We start from the raw sequence: 16425 nt of genomic DNA on the forward strand, positions 1-16425 counted from the left end.
AAGGTACTAGAAAGGTTTGCAATGCAAAATGCAAAACCAGTTTCTACACCTTTGGCTAGTCATTTTAAACTAACGAAGGATATGTGTCCAAAGACACAAGAGGAGATAGCCTATATGTCTAAAGTTCCATATGCTGCAGTGGTAGGTTCTCTAATGTATGTTATGGTCTAGACAAGGCCAGACATTGCACATGCAGTGGGAGTTGTGAGTAGGTTCATGGAAAACCCAAGTAAAGAGCATTGGAAAGCTGTGAAGTGGATACTTAGGTATCTAAAAGGGACAACAACAAATACTTTGTATTTTGGAGGAACTGATATTTTCTAGAAGGGTATGTTGATGTAGATATGGCAGGTGACAAAGATACTCGAAGGAGCACTACTGGCTATGAGTTCACGGTTGGAGGCATAGCAGTAAGGTGGGCTTCAAAGGTGCAGAAAGTGGTTTCACTTTCTACCACGGAACCAGAGTATGTAGCAATGACGGAGGCAAGCAAAGAAATTCAGTGGCTTCATAGATTCTTAGAAGAGCTTGGATTCAAACAAGACAATTGTGTCTTGTACAGTGATAGCCAAAGCGCTATCCATCTTGCGAAGAACTCAGCCTTTCATTCAAGGACAAAGCACATTGAGGTGAGATATCACTTCATACGCACTCTTTTGGAAGAGGGACAGCTAAAGCTAGGAAAGGTGCATACAAGTGAAAATCCTGCAGACATGTTTACAAAGGTGGTCAACAAGGAGAAGTTGAGCTTTTGCTCATTTTCAATCGGCATTCAAGGATAAGAAGCCAGAATGGAAAGAAGTCACAGGTTTGGTTTGGAGATCAGTCTCCAAGTGGGAGATTGTAAAGTATGGAGCCTGATTTACCCTTGTAATTTTCTGTGGAAAAAGCGCAAATTTGTAAGGCCCCCATTATGAGGAGAAGCCATCATGCATGAAGGAAAATCACTCGTCGGAAACCAAAATTCTCACAGCAAAAATCAGGGGCAACTTTAGGGGTTCCGCCCCTGAGACTTTTTTTTTTCCCTCGTCGGAATATTATGGCCGGACGGCGGCCGAAAAGTGGTCGAAAAACAACCGTCGGTTGGCCGGTGGCCGGTAGTCAATGTCCGGTGGGCGGTGGTCGAAAGTCGGAATATTCCTTTTCGCCGGAATATTATGGCCGGACGGCGGCCAGAAAGTGGTCGAAAGTCAATGGCCAGTGGCCGGTGGTCGAATTCAAAAGCGAACTTGTCTTCTCAAGGGCAACCACACATGTGCGGATTGGAGGGTACGATTTGGACTTATCTACACAGGGGCGGCTACACATGGTTGCCTCTCATGAGAGAGGGCAGCCCTTTTGGCCTATAAAAGGAGGCCATTTCTACACACATTTCATAGTGTGAAGTTGATGCAACAAGGTGAGTGTGAGGTGGTGACATGCTGGCTCCACTACGAATGCAACCATTGTTGAGTCTTCTATGAAAGGAGACTGTGATGTTGATGTTGATGTAGAATGGGCTTTTAGTACAAAGTGCACTTACAATCCTATTGTCCATGATGCATGCATGTTAGTTGCTGCAGATTCACATGTGTGGTATTTCGATAGTGGTGCTACAAAGCACATTACTTCACATCATGAATTATTCACCTCTCTCGAGTCTGTCCCTCATGGAAATTCAATCACTTATGCCAACAATTCCTCTTATCCGGTTGAGGGAGTTGAAAAGATTGTGCTTATTGCTACAAATGACAGTTCGTTCACACTTGTTGATGCACTTTATGTACCTAGGATCAAGAAGAAGTTTTTGCCTATATCTGCACTTGCTAGACTTGGACTTGTAGTCAAATTTAAGGATGACAGATGTACAGTTCATGATCTCAGTTTTGGTGATGAAATTGTTGCATCTGGCCTTTTGTGTCGTGGGCTATATAAGCTCACTTTATATGACAAGTGTGGACAAAATTTTGCAAATGCAGTTGCAGATTCAAGGACTGTTTCAGATGCAAAACTATGGCATGCACGTTTTGGACATCTAAATTTTGCCAGTTTGTTGCATTTGGAGAAATCTGATATGGTTGCTTCTTTGCCGCCTCTTGAAGCACCTATCAAACATGTTTGTGAAGGTTGTATTTTGGGTAAAATGTAGTGTGCAAAGTTTCCAAAGGATGGGTCAGTTTGTGCTACATGCAGATTGCAACTTGTGTATAGTGATGTTTGTGGGCCTATGCAAACTCCATCCTTGGGAAATTACTTGTATTTTGTGACTTTCATTGATAACCACTCCAGGCATGCATGGGTATAACCTTTGAAAGCTAAGTCCAAAGTGTTCATGTGCTTCAAGCAATTCAAAGTGTTCATGTGCTTCAAGCAATTTCTTGCTATGGCTGAAAATGTCTCGAATGTACTATGGACACCCTGCGTTCCGATCGAGGGGGGGAGTATATGTGTCATGAATTTAATGCATTTTTGGCTAGTCGTGAGATAAAACACCAATGTACAGTGCCATATACGCCTCAGCAAAATGGTGTTGCTGAGAGGAAAAACAAATCTCTTATGAAAATGGCAAGATGTATGGTCAAGAGTCAAGATTTACCACATTTGTTTTGGCTCGAGGCTATCATGTGTGCCACTTATGTACTCAACAGGTGTCCTACAAAAGCGTTGCAGTCTATGACTCCATATGAAGCATGGCATGATAGAAATCCATCTATTGAGCACATGCGTGTTTTTGGCTATTTGGCTTATGGTTTAGTGCCACAAGTGCATCACAAAAAATTGGATGATAAGGCTGTCAAATGTATTTTTGTTGGTCATAGTGCTGAAAGCAAATGTTACATGTTGTACCATCTGCAAACAAAGCGTATTTTGGTCTCACGTGATGTTGTGTTTGTGGAAGATTCTCTTCAGTCTTTATTGTCATGTACTAGAGACAGTAATGTAAGCTCATAGGACATTTATGACACTTTGTTGCCTCTTTTTAGTGGTGGAGGTACGAATGTTAATTCCAATGAGGCAAATGTATAGCCTATGGGGGTTTTTGAAAATGGTATAGATCAGCCTATTCCTGATGCAGATGTACATGATCTACTTGATGAGGAAAGCACTAAAAATGAGCATGCTAGAGGTATGCCAAAATGGCTGGTGCACACTTTGCATGACAGTAAATTGGATGCAGCTTTGTCTAATTGTACTCATTCAGGTTCTCACAATGCATCTTATGCATCAAATTGTTATGCTTTGGTTGTGTCTAGCCTACATGATGTTGAGGAACCTCTGTCTTTTGATGAAGCACATAATTCAAAAAATTGGATGGTTGCCATGCAATCAGAATATGATGCACTTATAGAAAATGACACATGGACTTTATGTGATTTGCCTCCTGGTAAAAAGGTCATCGGTACTAAGTGGGTTTACAAGTTGAAATGCAAGCCGGATGGTGAGGTTGATCGCCATAAGGCCCGACTTGTGTTGCAAAAGGCTATGCGCAGTAAAAAGGCATAGATTATGAAGAAAATTTTGCTCCCACTTGTCATATGACTACTGTGCATTTTCTATGTGCATTGGCAGCTCAATTTGGTTGGGATGTACATCAGTCAGACATTGTTACTGCTTTTTTGAATGGTGACATATTTGAGGAAGTTTATGTAGCACAGCCTCGTGGTTTTGTCAAGAAAGGACAAGAGGATAAGGTGTGCAAATGTAACAAAGCTTTGTATGGGTTGAAGCAATCTCCTCGTGCTTGGTATGAGAAGGCTGACACTCATTTGGTCAAACAAGGCTTTCGTAACAGTCCAACCTAAAGCACATTGTATGTTAAGCATGAGGGCGATGTACTTCTCATTGTGGTTCTTTATGTAGATGATTTGCTGATCACTGGACCAAATGAGAGACATATTGATGAATTTAAAGCTGATTTGAATGCTACTTTCAAGATTAAAGATTTGGGATTGTTGCATCATTACTTGGGTATACAATTTAAGCAGTGTAATGGTGGTATTTCCTTGTGTCAAAAAAGTTACACACAAACATTGCTATGTAAGTTTGGACTTGAGGATTGCAAACCTATTTGAAATTGATTATTCATGATGTTGGTGATCTTGCATATGTCACTCTTTACCAAACTGTTGTTGGATGCCTCATTTATGTATGCAACACGAGGCCAGATATTTGCAGTCTCATAGTATAGGAGATTTATGCATAGCCCAGGGTCTAAGCATTGGCAGGTTGTCAAGAGGATTTTCCGCTACTTGAGTGGCACTTTACATCTTGGCTTGTTTTATCCCAAGGTGGGATCATTGCCGCCAGACTTACATGATTTTTTGGACTCAGATTGGGCTGTTTGTTTTGACACGCGAGTGTCCACAAGTGGTTTTTGTTTCATGCTTGGCAATTCATGTATATCATGGTTGAGCAAGAAGAAACCTATTGTGGACACTTTGAGTTGTGAGGCTGAGTACAGGGCAGTCTTCACAGGTACGTTGAGTGTGTATGGCTCAGACACCTTATGGCTGATTTGAGTGTTGGACATGACACTGCGCCAACACTATCTACATTGACAATCAGAGTGTATTGGCAGTTGCGAGAGGAACCCAGTTTTTCATGCTCGCACAAAGAACATTGAGGTGCATTACCAGTATGTCAGGGAGAGACTCTTAGCAGGAGAGATCAGCTTGGCTTATGTGCCAAAAAAGGACAACCTTGCAGATCTTTTCACAAAGGCATTGTCTCGTGAGAAGTTCAAAGCTTTCCACAAAGCTTTGGGCTTACTCCCCTTTGTGGACTGATCATGTCCTCAGGGCATGGCATTTCCCTTTACTCATGTGCCAGCACTCGTTCACCACATCACTCTAGGGGGTGTTTGTTACCATATCATGTGGTAGTGATATGTGTGAACACGCTAGGACTGCCGGGGCATTTTTTCCCTCTTTAGGAGGTTTTTTTCCCCGTGCTTTGTATATACACCCATCACTCTATGACTATCTATCTTTCCATTGCACACTAAGTAATACACTCTCTATTGTGTGCCTTGAGCTTCCTTCGTCTTCTCCAAGCTGTGTATGTTTTTCTACAACCCTAATTCCAATCAGTTTTTTCATTCTAACTAACTTGAGTGATGGGGTGTGTGTGTAGATAATTGACATCTTACCTTCAGGGATATGGGTGGATAAACTCTCCCACCTTATGGTGGAGGAGCATCTTCAAACAAGAGTGGAAGTGAAATGGCTTGTCACTACCACGCATAATGGGGAAGAGAAGAAGAGGTTAATGTCCACGGATTGTATTATAGCTAATACATTCCGAGCTTAGTACCATTAATGCAGGAAACCCCAACTTTAGACCACCTAAACATAAACCCTCACCCATTGGGAGTATCGAATGGATACAATCCAAGTTAGGAAAGGAGATCATTGTCACTAACCAAGTGTTGTACATAAATGCTTATGAACTTACCTTGAGACCAACAAAGGAAACATGGATATCTAGAAACATACTAACCTTAGTAATGGCTATGGGATGTTTCAACATTGTTATGTTCAATGTATGGAGCCATCAATGCCAAACCAACGACCAACATTCCTTTAGCTCGGTACCTTGGAGGTTGTTCTTTAACTTATTTGGAAAGTCACTAATCCACAATCCTTGCAATGTAAAAGTTTTATACAATGCCTATAACATACCCTATTGCCTTGCAGATTGTGCAAATATACACAGCTCAGATGAGTGGGATACATCGGATGTGCTTCCAAAAGAATCTACTTACTTCGATGACTACTTCGGGTACAAGAAAGCAATAGTTCATAAGGAAAAATGGGAGTACCTGTAACTAATCGATCTCTTACCCAGCAATGGTACGATCACATGCTAATGAGGAAATGTTTCAACCAAAGATAAAAAAGGATTATTGGGATCACCTGTCCATATACTCAAAGAATGGGATAGCTATGCTCCATTTGTGGAAGGATGTCACAATGGCTACTATCAGGTGCATTATGTCAGAGCCATTAAGATTTATTAGAAACTTTCAAGACACTTTGTAGACTTTTTGGAACCCCAAAGTTTTGTGATATAGAAATTGGATTAATTTATTCATTATTGTTTCTTCTTCTCTCTCTCTTATTCCATTCTCAATCGTCTATTTTATTTCTCTTAAAAAGACTTTGAGCAGATTAGAATATTGTACTAAGAGTGAACTTGGTTGATATGGTACAATAAGTTGCCATGCCTCCTAGAGGAAATGTGGCCTGCTAATGTAAATGCGCTTATTGTTCCTTAGCACACCATCATTGATAAAGACATCGATTCTATGCTTCACAAGTCCCAACCTGGAAACTTTAGCAGGGAAGGCAAAGATATAGGCAAGGTTCTTGAAGATTGGATAGAGTGCATGGATGACTACTTTGATTTGGCTCATTCATCTGCTCAGTAAACAAACCTAGTTCAAACTAGAGAAAACATCCAAGCAATTGGAGAGACCATGGCACAGAAAAAAATGTTGATCCTAATGTAGCAACTTGGGATTATCTTAAAACCCAGCTCAAGAAGAAGTATCAGAACAAGGTTTATCATTCAGACCGTATGAATGAGTTTCTTGAATGTACTCAATGTTGGAGGAGAGCGACTCACACACCCATGAAGTGCATGCAAACACTACCTAGATCAACATAATGTCAATCGAGGACACAGATGACACCATAGGCACACAGAGGAAATCTCTTTAGCTTGTCAGGCTAAGACCATCCTACACATACAACACTCAGGAAGGCCAACTAAACCACAATCAAGAACCTCACTGCTCTCAACTACACCACCTAGCCACATACACACATACAGAAGTTAACTCACCTAATCATGCCAGATTCATAGGAAACTTAAAGAACACCATCCCCTCACTAGGATACACCTGTCCCTAAGCTTCTACACTCAAAACCCTAACTCTAAACCCGTCTGCGGAAAACGTGTAGGATGACAGAGCTGAATTTTGAAAGTGCCCGAAACTGAAATTTATGAGTACCTATGCGTAGCTTATGTCGCCACGATTCTATAGACTACTAGTACGCAAAAAAGAGACATCGTTTCATACACTTACGGCCATAAATAGCTCGTAGATGCGTCGGCGTGTGCGCTTCGTCTCACGTGGAATGCTTGGCGTTGTCGCGTAGCTCTCCTCGAGCCTACAACAATGGTGCAGTTGGATCTCCAATGTGTTGAGGGAGCCGGGCGTAGCGAGAGAATGAAGCTCACGCTCACTCTCTTTCTCTCTCACACACACAGTAGACGGCAGCGCTCAGTTTTGATTATGATTAAAAGTCTTTTTACAAAATGACCTAGGTACCTTATATACTAAGGCTACCTTAGGTTTAACCAAAAATGGGGTTGAAAGGGTCAAATGGCTTTGTATTTACAATCTGGAAGTGTCATTGCACACCGGCTTTTGAAACTAGAATAACTACTCATTACAAATGACGTTTATAGCTATAATACGCAACATTTCATAACTCGCAAAAGATAAGACTTTGGTATGAAACTTGAGTTATGTTGTGTTGTTGACCCAGCGGTCAACATTCCCCCCTTCTGCGTTCATGTCGTCCCCGACATGACCTGATTGTCGATGGCGATGTGGTCTTTGCTGTCGTTTGTTGTTGTAAAGAAAGTATAGACTATAGCCTTTGCAGTAGCTTGTCTTGTTCGTCCAATCCGATGTACATAGTCTTCACATGATTCAAGAAAATCATAATTGATGACGAACTTTATGTCTTTCAAATCCACACTCCGAGCTGCATCATTTGTTTCTGTCATTATAGGTCTACTGCCAGATCTAAATTCAAAAATAACCCAATGTCGTTTAACTTGACTCTTATCATCATGGATAGAGAAAGCTCCATCCATCACTTGCTCCAGCAAATGTGTCAATTCCGAGTATTTGTGATTCTCAGAAACAACTTCTACAATCTGTAGAATTGAATGATTGGCTTTCTGATCTTGTGAGCCAATGACAACGTTGTAAGGAGTTATGTTGTGTTGTTGACCCAGCGGTCAACACTTTGCTGTTGCTTTGGCTTCATCTGTTGCACTGCTTGTATCTTTGTCGAACCACAACAAGAACTATGATCCATTAGAGCAGACATCTATCATCATAACCATTCATCTTTTGAGATCCTCTGATTACTTTTATGTCTGCTCTTCTTCATTGGGGACTTCTTTGTTCCTGTGCAATCATGTTGTTAGTGTTGTCTGCAGTTTTGTCATTGTAGGCCATTCTTCAACTCGCCATTGAGGAGAAGTATGCTATGATCTGAAATTGGTGCTCCAATTCATTTTTCAATTGATTTGAGTAGCGTTTTCTTATTGTTGATGTAGAAGGAATATGTACAAGAGGATGGTGATAGGTGTCTTTAGATTAGGGTCTAAAACTTGGATGACCAAAGGGAAAAAACCCGGTGGGAAAAAAATGCCTTTGGTATACTCTCTTATTGGAGTTGAGCAGTTGAACGTGAAGTACATGTTCATGAGAGGTGAGTGCTTGGGTGAAACACAGAAAGAGTACCTAATGCAAGTGCCAATTATGCGACATTCTATATGCATATGAGAAATTTGTCAATAAAAGCATGCAATGTGAAAGAAGGAGATGATGGGTGTTTCGAGGAATAAATGTAGCACATGTGACATCAAAAGATGTCTCAATAGCTTCCACCATTCCAAGAAGGGTTTTCGATGTAGAAGTTTCTCCACTCATATCTCACTGTGCTCAGTACGTGAGTGTCTTTTGGACCTTCTCCTTCACTTCACCAGACTTAAGTACTTAGACTTCGACTCTTTTGCTCACCTATACCAGCATGAGCAACACAACGTAAATATGCTCAACTCTTCCAGCTTGAGCAGTACCTAGAATAGCTAAGACACTTAGACCACAGAGAATATTACTTGAAGCTTCGGAACTAACACCTCACTCATTTTGTGGCGTAGCTACTGGACTCTGACTTGTATGACTTTTCGGTTGCCTGTTGACACTGCTTTGTGACAAGTTCTTCGGCTGTTGTAGTGGGGCTGCTGAGACATACTTCGTGAAGTTTCATCGTTTTCCTGTACCTTCTTCTCTTTGTAGTGCTCAGGACTCTCATGAGTCTTTTCTTCATGTGGATTATGGATTTTTTTAAAAAAATTCTTAATAATAAACAAAGAAAATCTTTTATAAAAACTCAACAAAAGAAAAATCATTCAAATAGAAATCTAAATGCTATGTACACTATACACATGTCCCTAGGGGCTCATATATGGATTTTGTCCCCATACTCCTTTGTAACACTACTATGAGGGCATATACTCTAAATTTCATCAAAAATTTATCACAATAAAACGCAAAAATTCAATGCATCTCACAAAACATTGCCCTCTAATATTCATAATATTAGGTCCGCATTCAGAATGCCTCCCCCCTTCCTATTTGGAGTCATCCTTTACGACAAGGTATCGCAAAGGGTATGTGTTGTGCTTGGGCAATTAAAAGTTGTGCCTATGTAGGCCTTGTAATGTAGCCCTATTATGCATGCATAGTCAATGCATGGAAAAGATTTATGTTGTGCAAGATGTGGGTATAAGCAATTTGCTTATTGGAATTTGTTGGCGAGGCTTCCTATTCTAAGCAATGTAATGGTCTTTGAAGCTCCTGTATCGTTGCTTGATTGAAGCGACTTGCTCTCTTCTAACTGTACTGTAATCGTAGGAAGAATTGTAAGAACTCAAGCGGCGATGCACTGATAGCAGTTTTGTTATTCTTCTTTGGGACCCATTTCTTTGCGATTATTGGTTGTTTTGTTGCTGACGCTCGTTTGGGAACCCATACTTGCCCGTGCTTCGTTTGTGTTTGAAGAGACTTCTTTGGGATCCACCTTTTTGTTGTGTGAGTCAACAGTGGTCTTTGCTTCAGCCCGTGTACGCTTGGTTGGTGACGGGATTCAGGCTTTGAAAGTTGATATTGTGGTTTTTTTGAAATCCAAATGAATTCCTGACTTTTTTGTGCTTCAATCAACTTCTTTGGAGCCCAAACCTGAGTTGTGAAAGCTTGCGACTTTGTGATATCCTTACCCGTTCGTGCACGCTTTCCTTGTTTTTGTTTTGGTGTTGGATCTTGTGATTTGTCATCAGAGATCTTTGTCTTCTTGATCCATATCTGTTTTTGGCCGATCTGGCTTTTTGGTATCCAGATTTGTCGAGCTTTTTGGCTTTGACTTGTTGTCCTGTTCTTTTGACCTGTCATGGTTGTTGTTGCTGAAGGGGTTGGTGATAGTGATGGCCTGAGTTGATGATAGGGGACGTCGTAAGATTCATCACTATCGCTACTATCCTCAGCAAGGTTGACTTCTTGTACTTTCCCTTGATTTTTTGACTGGTAGTGGAAAGTTACTGTCTGTTTGCTCGTGGGTCGTAGTTTCTTGGAGGACTTTTCTAGCCCATTGATTAGAGCATTGTTAGCTCGTTGCTCTGGTCGTATTCCTCCTAGCTGAGTCTTTGCATCCTTATTAGGAGCCATGTATGAGGATGTTTGTGGTGGCTGTGTCTTCACTGAGGACTTTGGAATCCACTTTTGATGCACTTTATTCGTGTAGCGATGACATTGATTCCCAGGTCGTTGATCTTCTTGAAGCTCTAAGTGTTCTACAGAGTCATAGAACTCGTCGTCTTCTTCATCTTTTGATTCTCCACATTTCTTTGTTTGCTCCTTATTTCGAGAGCTTGTGGATGTCTAGTTCTCTTCGTTTTCCTAGATTACACTCACTGCAAAATAAGGAAAGACATCATAGCCATTTTCATCACAAAACTTTGTTGTGGGAGCAGATGTGTTCCCATCCAAAAGGCTCTAACTCTTCTTCAAGAAATGGTTCTCGGATATAGTCCTTATCCTCTATAACCCACTCTAGGATACATTCCTCACGTTTCAAGCTACCACATTGTGAAGCTCCACACATCCACAGTTCTTTAGGCTTACCTAACCAAGCTGGCAGTTCTGATCCTGCTACTGTGGAAGAATCAAACTCCTCAACCAGTGTTCTCATCACATCCATATAGCTATGGTCCCTCAAGTTTATCTTTGTTATGGTTTCCATATGTCTCGGGTATATATGGTCATAACCCCAATCTTGGACCATTTTCAATTGTCGCATGAATGGTCTTCCCAGAATGATTTCATAGTTTTTCTTCTTGCCAAAGTCAACAATAGCAAAAGTGTGTTCATATTCAATGCCACAAGAAGTAACAAGTACTTTTTCTAGCAGTCCTAGGGGCTTTTCCTTGTGTGCGTCTGCAAGCTGTAGGGTCATTCGTGTGGATCTCAAGGCAGGTTTTCCCCACTTTTTCCAAACCTCATTGGTTGCAATGGCCACACCAGTTCTACTGTCAAGGATTTCCATGGTTTTTACATTATTGAATTCCACAGGAAGGGTGGTGTTTCCATCTTCTCCCTCGTAATACTCGCCTATCTTGTTTAATGGCACTGGCCTAGTATTTAGTTGAGGCATTTCAAGCTCTTTGATGCCTTCCTCGATTTGAGTCATTGAGGTTTTTACACCAAATTTCTCTAGACATTTACCCACATTAGCCCACATGTTTGGTCTTATTCTTAGCAACTCGGCTAACATTATTGTACAGGTGACTGGGGTAGATAGAATATCTACTAGCCCCTTTGAATCGATGGCCTTGTTGGGAGACAGTCTCTGTGATGGGACTACAACCACATCTGACTTGGTCTCGTACTCTCCCATGTAGGACGGTAGTGTTCTTAGCGAATGGGGTTGACTATCCATAGATTGTACAGATCCTTTGTCGCCCCAATACGATTGCACGTCTAGATTCATTTGAGATCTAGTCTCAAATTCCTCTATTGGTGGTAGAAACACTCCTCATTCATCACCAGTCTTGTCTACTCGTCTTCTTAGGTCATCGGCTTCATTGGCCTCTCTGACTTGTTTCCACAATTCATCAACACCATCTATCTCTTTACAATCCTCAGGTATAGCTTGGTGAAATCCCTCGGAAGAGTTATCCGTGGTATTCAGTACTATCCTTGGTTCTAATGTTGGGTCTTTGAGGTTTGGTCTGTGCTCGTGACTAGTTCCTGGTTTGGTGGGATTACTTGTGTAGGCATGACACGGATCACATCCTCAGGTTTTGCAACTGGTGGTTCTAGTAAAGCTTGGGCTGTTTAAATCATTTTCTTGCACAGTTCAAACCTTTGCTTTTCTAGTTCTGCATAGGGATATGTCATCCACCTGTGTTCTTGGGTTTGGTTGTTTTTGAGCCTCACATCATAGGCTTTCAAGAGGGCATCTAATGTCTCATTAACCTTCTCTGCCAACACAGATCCTCCTGAACTAGCACTTCTCGGTTTCTCATCCGTGGATGGTTCTTCTAGAGGTTTAACCATCTGTGTAAGAGAAAGTGCCTCCTTTTCCTCATGTTGTTTTATCTTCTCCTCAGCTTCGGTAAGCTTCTCCAACTATTTCGTTTGCTCTTGGTTTTCTGACTAGGTGCGTCTGTCTTTGGTCCATCATCTGTCTTTGGACTCATGTCACTTTTCGTGTTCTTTTGAGCTTGTGCTCTCGTAACCACTTGAACTGGTACGACATTTTCATTTTCTGAGCTACTAGGCAGCTGAACAATCCCTGATACATTTGTCGTGATTTTTCTGATTTGGTTTGGGTTTTTCGGGCAATCAGGGATCAAGTGAGTGATGCCACACTCAAGACAATAGGCATTTACTTCAATGATCTCCGTATGAGGACATTGTTTGACCAAGTGGTTGTAACGACTTTTGTGACAATCTATCTCTGGTTTAGGAGACTCTTTTAGCATTTTCTCTTGGCTATAAGCAAGCTTTGACCTAGATAAGCCACTATTTGCAATGAATCGCAATGTCCTTTCGTCCATTTCATACCTTCTTTCTTTCGACTGAAACCCAACAGGTGGAGGTTGTACCGGCCTCACCACTCCATGTGTTTCTCTCACCTTTTCTTGCTCCGAAGGGTAGTACTCACTTTGGTTGCTATACCACCTTGTAGCTGGTACTGGCGTTGGTTTATTTGATGCTTCCATCATTGGCATGTATCTCATGTCTACCGGCATTCTAGCACCTGGCAGCGGAGGTTGTTGTCCTAAGACAAGTTGTGGCCTTAAAACTCCTACTGGTCCTAGTGCATTCCCCGTAATGTATCTAGGTGGGATAGGTGCCTCTCGAACAGGTTGTACATACCTCTCCCTATCATTTTCCATGCTAGAATAGCACTCTTCCCCCATATGGTTTGTCCATTTTCTCTCAATTTCACACCACTTCGGCTCTCCCAAATCAAACCTTACAAGAGGAATCAACCTCTTGACCAAGTCGTCGATAAGCTTTTCTTGATCAATAGGTGTCGTTGGCTTGGCAATGGACTCACTTATCTGTGAAACACTGTGCTGAGAGGATGTGTCATCTCCTTCACTCTTTAAGTCCTTTTCTTTGTATGCCTCACAGTTATCCACTAGATAAAGAGATTCTTTGATCAACTCGTTTAGCGTCATCCTCCTTATCATATGCAGATCCCTCTGAAGGCCCTCATCTCTCATTCCCTGGATAAAGATCAGCATCAGTCGTGCTTGTGTATGTAATTCCGCTCTCAGACAGAGCTTAACATATCTCTTGAGCCGTAATGATGCTTTGCGTACTGATTCATTCTCTTTCTGTTTGAATCTATGGATTTGCGAGACCGTGTTGTGAGCAATGCCTTTTGGTGAGAATTCTTCAATAAACTCCTCAAACAGGTCATCTAGGGTCTCAAAATCCCATTTTCCACCGAGTCGAACCATGTAGCTGCATCATCTTCTAGAGTCAATCCAAATCCCGCAAACTGTGTCGCAAAATCTGAAACTTCCTCTGCTCTAATCACTCTTCTAAAAGCCGCTACGTGATCTCTCGGATCTTTATCTCCAGAGTATTTTCTGTTTACCCATTTCTGGACTTGGGATGGTCTAACTCGTCGATTGTCTACAAGTCTAACCAGAGACTCTCCCAATCCTTCTCTTGATATCTCTCTTGAAGGGAATCCTGGTGGCTCTCTTCTTGGAACTCCTATAGGAATTCTCATGTTTCGTGGAGGCATTTGTGGTCCTTCATTGACCAAATTTCCACCTCTTTCGAGTACAGTCTGTGGATTTGTGCTTTCTACAACTCTGTACTCTCGTCCATACTTGTCGACAACTATTGTGCGCTCCTTGCCACACTGTCGAAGCAAGGGACTTGCCGATACACCGTGTGTGAGCCACAAATGGCTCCAAGCACACAACAAGACTAATCTAGCAAGCTCAAGAGAGCAAAGGGTGTGTCACTCACCGCTCTACGCTCGCCTTCGTGGTGGATTCCTTGCCGTGATGAAGAAGAAGCTGCAGTCGTGCCGCGCTCAACCGCTTCCCCGCCGTCGTGCCTTCGTAATGCTCTATCGCACACACACTCTCCCTCTATCTCTCTCACACATACACACACACACGAGGAGGTGAAGAAGAAGAAGATGGAGATGGAGATGGAGCAAGAGCACTCTTCTATTGCACAAATGAGAGAATGAGTGAATTTTAGGTTTAGTTGGCTTTTATATGAGCTCACCCCATTCACACTTGGGCGCCCATGCTTAGCCAACTAATCCCTTGAATGTCCCAGTTAGAGTGCGCCTATCATCGTCGATCACTCTTACCCTTTTCCTATTGGTCCGACAAGCCCGGTACCTGACTCTACCAAATACATAATACACGTCCGTCGTAGGTGATGGGGTGTCCGTGAGCCGTGAGGGTTAACATGCCCCCCTTCCTGATGTAGATTCCGTCCTCGGAAGCTATTTGAGTTGAAGCTCGTTCGTCGAGGTGGAAGAGCATTTGAGATGAATGTCCTTAGCCTTCTTCAGTCACTGCAAAATCAAACAACATTGGCACAGTAATTGCATTCTCATAAGTGATTAAAAAGCATATGCAGTTTTAGGTAGACAAATTGATTGGTGAAAGAATTTCAAACAATTTGTCAGCAATGAACATTAAATTGCAATGTAATCAAATGCATACACAGATGTAAACGTAAAAAAATTAAACAAGTTTGGGATCGCTAATTTGACGGTCGAAAGTCACTAGAGATCGAATATTAATACCATGGGTAAGCTTCTTAATTTTCTGTGGTCGATTAAGTTGTTTAATCGTGAGAGCCAAGTATTCATGTTTGAGGGCTGACTAGAGGCTATATCTAGAAGACCTTGTAGTTAAGCTACCATAAAAGGAATTTCTCATGAAATCATCGCCTGACTGATTACTTTTTCTTTGACCCCCCAAGGTCTTTTCACAGTGATTCAATTTTGATGTGTGTGCTTATTTTGTATGCCTTGGGTTTTTTGCTTTTCAAGTAAAAGCGCCCATATTGGGAACCTCTAGGGCTCTAGTACCATAGGCAATACATGTGAGTGAAGTACCAAATCAAGCTGAGATTTCTCTTCCAGCTTAAGATTTTATAGTGTGGCACTTTGAATTTTTTGTTTGTTCATTTTCAGCATTTTAATTTTGTAACTTTGGGGGGGTCATATAACACTCATACACCTCCCCAGGCTCATCACACTAGTAAACTCCCTTTATAATACTTAAGCTAAAGGTCAATAGGGTCAAGCCCACTAGAAAGCCCTAGTATATTTCACACAATGCTGCCTAAATCGGATTAAGAACCTAAGTAATCATTAATTATTAGGAAGGCATTCCCCATGGTATTAAGAGAAAATTTCTAACACCTAACTTGGTCAAACTAGTTTGTCAAACTGCTTGATTTTTAAACCTAGACAAGTGATTATGACAAAAAATTACATTGAATTAAATGTTTGATACTAAGCAAATGCGGTGAATATTAGGCTACCAATCACAATTAAAGCTGACAATCATAGATGCAAAAAAGATAAGGGGCAATGCTAATGGACAAGAAACACCTGTTTGTGTCGATGGTCGCGCTTGATTTGAAGAGTGAGTCGAGATAAAGATTCCATGAAGGTCCAAATCCTACCAATAGCAACACGCTCCTGTACACACTAGGAAACAAAAGGAATACCTCCAGGAGGCACATTAGTGGAAAAAGGTACTAACACTTATTGAACACAACAAAAAACATAAGGAACCCTAACCTAATTATTTGCACTCCCCCTAGAAAGTCAAGGGAATAGGATATTGTAGAGGTTGGGGGGAAACCCTAAGGCTAAACCCCTATCCTCGTTGTCGAGATAGACAAAGTCATCATCCATGAGACCATATGTGTCATCCGTGTAGTCGTGTAAATTTTCTTCTTCATTATAGGTGCCCATGTTTACTAAGAAGGTCACTAGACGCCTATAGTCATCTTGGTCAAAAGGGTAGGCTTGTGCAATGGGAGAAACGCTCTCTACTAAGTATGGATCAGACATG

This window comes from Adiantum capillus-veneris, chromosome 8, assembly GCF_014529385.1.
Source record: "Adiantum capillus-veneris isolate H3 chromosome 8, ASM1452938v2, whole genome shotgun sequence".
Classification (NCBI taxonomy): Eukaryota; Viridiplantae; Streptophyta; class Polypodiopsida; order Polypodiales; family Pteridaceae; genus Adiantum; species Adiantum capillus-veneris.